The sequence below is a fragment of the Tupaia chinensis genome, unplaced genomic scaffold (genome assembly GCF_000334495.1).
Source record: "Tupaia chinensis unplaced genomic scaffold, TupChi_1.0 Scaffold143982_1, whole genome shotgun sequence".
NCBI lineage: Eukaryota > Metazoa > Chordata > Mammalia > Scandentia > Tupaiidae > Tupaia > Tupaia belangeri.
In genome coordinates, this window is record NW_006203833.1 from 32,267 (window position 1) to 39,754 (window position 7,488).

Here is a 7,488-nt window from a genome sequence, read left to right on the forward strand (position 1 = left end):
AATAGTCCTAGAGAGAAACTGGTAAACTCACTTCCAACCCTAATCCATACTTTTGTCAAAGGTAGATTTCAAAACAAAATTTTAAAAATGTGTACGATGTGATCAATGTAAAATGGAGAACGAGTCATTGCTAGTCCAGCTCTTCTGTAGATCCTGAAGAGATCAGTAAAGATGTTAAAATTTTCTTGTTTTTGTTTTTCTGTGTTTTGTTTGTTTTGTTTCTGACACAGGGTGCATGCACTCACGGGAGAGAAACAGAGAAAGAGAAGGTAAAAAGTCATCCCCCCAGGGAAGATGGCCATACGGTAACCCCTTGTCCTCCATTCTCCTCTCAAGATTTTGGGCCTCACACACACTTGCCTTGTGTGATTTTCAAGCCACCAGGTCCGGGACTCGAACTTCAGTTAACCATGTGGGAGTCCAGCATCTTAATCACCACAATTAAAATTTTCTTTATAGACCTATTTACTTTCTAGCCTGGGCACCAAAATTATTATTATAGTGACTATAATATACTCTCAGTATGGTCTGATATTATATTGCACAATCTACATAAATTTGTATAATGCATAGATTAATCCACAAAGAAACAACAGGCTCAGAGTTCCCACCACAGAAAGATTCGGAAATGGAGGACTAGGGGCTGCTGAAAGATTCAAAGAAAAGGATCTGTTTGGGGTGAAAACAAACCCACAGGCAGGCCAAGCAGAAGCATTCAGGAAGGGGTCTCTCTCCACATGAAAACTGAAGACCCTTGGGAATTTGCCTTGAGTGGTGCAAGGAAAAAATCCAAAGAACTGCAGAATTCTAATCCCATGGCTCCTACCTTGTAATTCTAGTCTGAAATTCCCCTCACCAAGGCCTTGTGTCTCATTTTGTTGGAAGTGAAACAGCAAAATACCAAGAAGAGGATATAGTTTCAACTCATTTCTCTTATAGATACAGGGAAAGACTATGATTCACAATGGATGATTAACATTCCCAAGAACTGCCCACAGTGAAGCCTGAGGCCACAAAAGGCCTACAGTCCATATCCCCAGGGAAAATTTTGGAGAAGACAGGTGGGAGAGAGAGTAAAAACAACCTTTGTCATTAGGTTGTGGCTTTGTGAATGGTGCTCTTTGTAAAAGTGAGTCTTGCAAATTCCTGAGTAGTAGAGATGAGCAGTAAAGATTTGAAGGAAGGGACCAGCAGTTAGTGTAATGGCTATGTCGCTGGACTCCAATGTAGTCGACCGCAGTTCGAGTCCCGGGCCCAGTGGCTTAAACTCACGCCGGGCGCGTGTGCGTGCGTGCCCAAGATCCCAAGAGGAGAATGGAGGAGAAGGGATTGCAGCGTGACCATCTCCCCTGGGGGGTGATTTCTCGCTTTCTGTCTCTCTGTCTCTCTCTGTCTTTCGGGCAAGCGCCCTATAGCAAAAACCTCTCCAAAAAAAAAAAAGAAGATTTGAAGGAAGATTTGGCAGAATTGATACTGACTGAATTCTCAATAATAATAAAGATATTGAAAAGGAAGCTATAGTCTTCCTCCTTTGGTGACCTCACGGTGTAACGGTGCTTAATAAATACTATTGACTGATCCTTTAGAGGGAGAGGGAAGGGTTAAGGTAGAATTGATACGTTTCAATTCTCATAAAGAAAATAAAGCAACCAAATAATAACCCATTTATCTTCCTATGGTGGCATAAAATGAAATAAAAATAAAATAGTTCATTCCAGAAACCATTATATTCTGCTCCTAGTGATAAGATAGTTACAGCAAGAACTACAAGTAAAATTGGCTCACAATAATTAAAATGTATAACTGTATCACAACCAAGGCTCTGAAAAGGTATTTTGTGGAAAGAAACCCTAGCAAGACCTTTACTATAGCATTTAAAATAAAAACAAAACATTAACACAATAAAAAACATTTGCAATCAAATCAGGTGGGGCTGGATAATTCCATTGTCACTTTATGTTGGTAAGGAAAAACCTACTGGAAAAACCTATAAATTAAGCATTAGTATTACCAATGTAAATAAAGTAGTACTGAACTACATCCACCTTTGTTTCTAAAGCTTCTTTGGCCAGATGGAATAACATATTATTTCCTGTTCTTGTACTCTGTGGGAAGTAACACACCCATTCTCATCTTTGACTCTTTTCCTGTGTCAACATTCGTAGGCAGAATTGGTCCTGCTCTGATAATCCTCCCTAGGTTGATAACCAGATCCAGAAGATGTCTGGCTGTGGCCTTAAACTTCAGAATCAGAAGCACCTGAAGAGTTTATTACGCTGGGATCTCTCCCCGATACAGTGATTCAGCAGGTCTAGTAAAGCATTCAGGAATCTGCATTTCTAACAAGTAACCCAGGTGATCTTGTGACAGATGGTCCACAAATCATCGTTTGAGGAACTCTGGTTTAAAATAATTGGAATAATTTTCATGTCTACTTTCCATAAGAAATGAGGGAATAAATTTCCACCTCTGTTTTCTCTAATGCCCATCACAGGGGTGGAAAAGATTAATAGGAAAATACATGAGAGTATATATGACATAGTTTTCATGACCTTCCCAAAATATATAGCTTACTCATAATCCAAATAATCAGGAAACTCGAATAACTAGAATTTTTCCACTCAGTTATCCTGTAATAACTGAGATTGACTATGAAATGAGGCACTGTAAGATTCAGAGATGCTTCTTGAGTCATCAGTATCTAAATTAAGCTCTGCATAGTTTTAGTGCTGTGAATATTTTACTGTATTTTTGGAAAGTAGTTATTTTTAATCCAGTTATGACAACTCTTAGGTAATTGGAATACTAACTTTATTAGGATATATCTTTAATAATTATTCCATGTAAACAGGAATTTACTATACCAATACAATACCAGAATATGATTACACTGAGTTTTATTACCCCAAAATATAGCCATACTATATATTTTTATAAACTTAATGAAAAGTATACTTCCTAAATATCTTAAACAAAAATTTTCTTCCATATATGATAAATAGTATTTGAAATATATTGAACTCTCTTTGTGGGAAAACCATTTAAATTTGTCCATGTTATTAAAGCATGGTAGAGACCTTGCCAGTGCCTGCCCCAGAGCCAGTGGTTCTCAAAGTACCCAGTATCCAGTAAGACACACTACGCACCAACGAAGCGGGCATGGGCAGAATGATGGTGGCTGTGGCTGCTGCTGCTGGCACTGCTCCTAGCCATGTAGATTTATTTAAATCAAACAACTGCTAGAACACTTTCAAGTAACTCTTCCCATAATACCTCGGCTGCCCCCAAATCTAGCTAATGCCGCCACCAAGGCCATTGACAGTGCCCTGCAGTCAACAGCCAGTCTCCTTGTGATCTCACCTTCTTTTCTACATCTCTGTTAGGAGACTCAAGCCAAGATATATCAACACTTTCTTCTTCTTTCCTTTTTTTTTTTTTTTTTTTTCCCCCGGGGGTTTTTACTATAGGGTGCGTGCACTTGCCAGAAAGACGGAGAGAGACGGAGAGATAGAAAGCAAGAAACCACCCCCCAAGGGGGATGGCCATGCCACAATCCCCTCTCCTCCATTCTTCTCTCAGAATGGAGGAGAGGGGATTGTGACCAGCATGAGTTTAAGCCACCGGATCCAGGACTCGAACCACGATCAACTACGTGGAAGTCCAGCAACATAGCCATTACGTCAACTGCTGATCCCCACTTCCTCATTTTCTAAACCCAATCCAAATGGCATCCAGAAGCCCAGCAAAAAATGGGTCTTCATTGAATCTACTAATTCCACACTTTATCAATACAGAAAATGTTGCGAATCCCAAATTTGATTGGTTTGAAGAACAGGTGAAGGACTTGACCAGATGATTAATGCCAATATTACACCTACTAGAGTTTCATGTACAAGATGGTGACAACACTCCAAATGAGTTAAGACATGATTTCCTTGAGTGTGGCTTAAGAAACATGGACATGTAACTCTACCTTGAAAATAAGAATAGATTTGGAGACCAGCAGATGGACTAATGGTTACATTGCTGGACTCCCATATAACTGACTGTGGTTCAAGTTCTGGACCCACCAGGGGCTTGAAAAAGTCAAATGGTAGGCATTTTCCATCATCTGTTTTTATTAGACAAGAGCACCAGATTCATTTAGTTAAATGATTTTTAATTTTTAGACTGTTTTAAAAGAAAATTGCATTGACTTCAACTAATTTAAAAATGCTTTTTACTTCTCTATATGTTCAATAATTTTTACATTTTAAAAAAACTATCTGTTTTGAAGATAGAATTACAAATCTTGAAATTAAAAAAGACATGCGAAAGAGAAAAAACTGTAAGTCAAGTATTTAAGAAGTGAAGAATGGAAACTAACTTACATAAAATTCACAGACACTTTTATAATCTTTCTATGAATACTTTAAAAAAAACCCCTATGGATCAGAATAGAAACATTTGGAATACTTTCTGTTATCAGTCAGTATTTTTAGATAGAACCTCAAGTGGTCTCGATTCTGAAAAATAAATCTTTTACAACAGCCTAGACACAGAAACCTTTTTAAAAATACAACTCCCTTGAAGTACATTGTTGACCTGGTCGCACTTTGATGCTTAGGTTCTATTCCGGTATCTAATGGCCACAGAAGTCTTGATAACCAAAGTCATTCCCCCCATCTTTAGAACCTACATGAGAACAACTGGATTGAACAGATCTGAGACTACTGTGTGAATGAACTTTCTTCTGCTTCATACATGAATGCTCTACATCTATTTTGGATTATGTACTATGTTTGTGAATTTATATGTTGATTCTTAGTTAACTTCTCAAGTTATGGAATTGATTTGCTTTGAACACAAAGTTAAATAAAGAGAAATGAATGATTGAAAGAAAAAAAGCATAGTAGAAAATGAACATAGTAAATTTTTATATAGACTGTGTTTTATTTCGACACAATATAATTTTTGAAAATATGCCTTTATTTAAATATGATGTGTTGAAACATGGCTTATTTAAATGTGAAACCAGGTAGGATTTATAACAATGAATAAATAACATAATGAGCAACCATATAAGGTTCATGGCTGGCTTTTCGAATCTGAGACTAAATTCAACAACCCTCATGCAAGCTAAAAGAAATACTCTTGCTTAATGAATGCTTCTCTCTGATTTCTGACGTTGTTAAAAGATGTACATCTTGTGAAATTACTTTTTAAGACTTCTATGGTTAAAATAAAAGTATGCCAGTTTTTTAAGGAATATTTGAATAACACAGGACTTGACCATTCTCTATCCCCAGCCTCAATCCAATGTGGATCAATCTCATACGGTGTATTTTACAACCATAACACTGTCTGGCCCCTGGACATCAAATTTTATCAGATGTTTTTACCACACCTGTTTGAAATGATCATGTTATTTATTTCATTTCTTTTGCTAATATGACAAATTATACTGATTTTTTTTCTTTCTGTTTAAGAAGTCGATCTAATTTTTACTTTATCTAATTTTTTAAAGCAAAAAATTACAGAATTGTTTAACAGAGAACTTTATAGTCTTTTGTTTGTTGAAATGTTTTTTCCCCTTGCCACTTCTACCCACCTTCTATCCCCATCCTCCTTCCTTACAGTCTCTGGTGTCTACACTTAATTGTCTCTACTATCTTCAGATATTCCACCTTCTGCTATAGAGAGCTAACATTCAGTACGTAAGGAGTGGTGATATAAAGTGTGTCCCTTTCAAAGTCTGTTTCAATTCACTTAACAATAAGTCTTCTATATTTGTCCACTCAGAATCAGATGATAGGGTCTCATTGCTTCTTATGGCTAAGCAATATTCAATATTCCATAGTATATATGTGCTACAGGTTTTCTACCCAGTCATCAGTTTTTGGAAATCTAGGTTGATTCCATATCTTGGCAATTGCGAATAATGCTTCAGTAAACATGGATGTGCAAGTGTTTTTCCAATGGAATGTTTTCCTATCCTATGGGTAAATACCAAGCAGTGATCCCATTGGGTCATATGGTCATTCTATTTGTAGGTTTTTGGGAAACCTCCATATTGTTTTCTACAGAGTTTGTACTAATTTATTTTCCCACCAATAGCATAAGAGGGTTCCCTTTTCATCACGGCCTCACCAGCACTTGTCATTCTTTATTATTTTTTTATCATAGCCATTCTAACTGTGGTTAAATGGTATCTCATTGTGGTTTTAATTTGCATTTCCTTTATGACAAAAGGAACATTTTTTCATATGCTTTTCGGCCATTCGTAAGTCTTTTTTTTTTTTTGGAGAGGTTTTTGCTATAGGGCGCATGCGCTCGCCAGACAGACAGAGAGAGACAGAGATAGAAAGCGAGAAATCACCCCCCAGGGGGGATGGCCATGCCGCAATCCCTTCTCCTTCATTCTCCTCTTGGGATCTTGGGCACACATGCACACGTGCCCTGCGTGAGTTTTAAGCCACCAGGGCCAGGATGCGAACCGCAGTCGACTACGTGGGAGTCCAGCGACATAGCCATTACGCTAACTGCTGGTCCTGCCATTCATAAATCTTGGAGAGTTGTTTATTCAGTTCATTTCCCATTTTTAAATTGGATTATTGATTTTTGTCATTAACTTGTCTACTGTTGGGATTATTGCCTATGCTTTGGGGGCCTTATTTTAAAAAATCTCTGCCTACTCTAATGTCTTAAAGAGTTTTCCCCAAGTTTTATATCAGTACTTTTATAGTTTGAAGCTTTACATTTAAATCTTTGACACATTTTGAGTTATTAATGTTGATAGGGGTCCAGTTTCATTTTTCTACAGGTGGATATCCAGTTCTTCAAGCACCATTTGCTGAAGAACTGGATATCCACTGCATTGTCTTGTATCCTCTGTCAAAGATTAGCTGGCTGTATGATTTGGGGTTTAATTCTGGATTCTATATTCCATTCCATTGGTTTATGTGAGTATTTCTATACCAGTAGTGTGCTGTTTTGATTATTGTCATTTTGTAATATATTTTGAAGTCAGGTAATGAAATGTCTCCTACTTCATTCCTTTTATATAGTATTCCCTTGGTGATATGGGGTCTTTTATGATTCCAGACAAATTTTATGATTTTTTTCTATTTCTGATCTACTGGTAATTGGATCAGAATCACATTGAATATGTTAATTAACTTGGATAGAACTGACCTTTGATTATATTGATTCTTTCAACCCAAGAATATGGAATGTCTTCAACTTTTTTTGTATCATATTCATTTTCTTTTTTTCAGTTTTCCTTGTAGAGGTCTTTCACCTTTTTGGTTAGGTTTATTCCTAAGTATCTTACTCATTTTGTGGCTATGGTAAATGGGATCACTTTCTTCAATTCTTTCTCAGTCTGTTTATTGTTGGCGAATAAAAATGCTATTGGATTTTGTATATTGATTTTGTATCCTGCTACTTTAGAGAATTAATTTATCTCTTGTAGGAGTTTTTTTTTTTTTTTTTTTTTTTTTTGTGGGG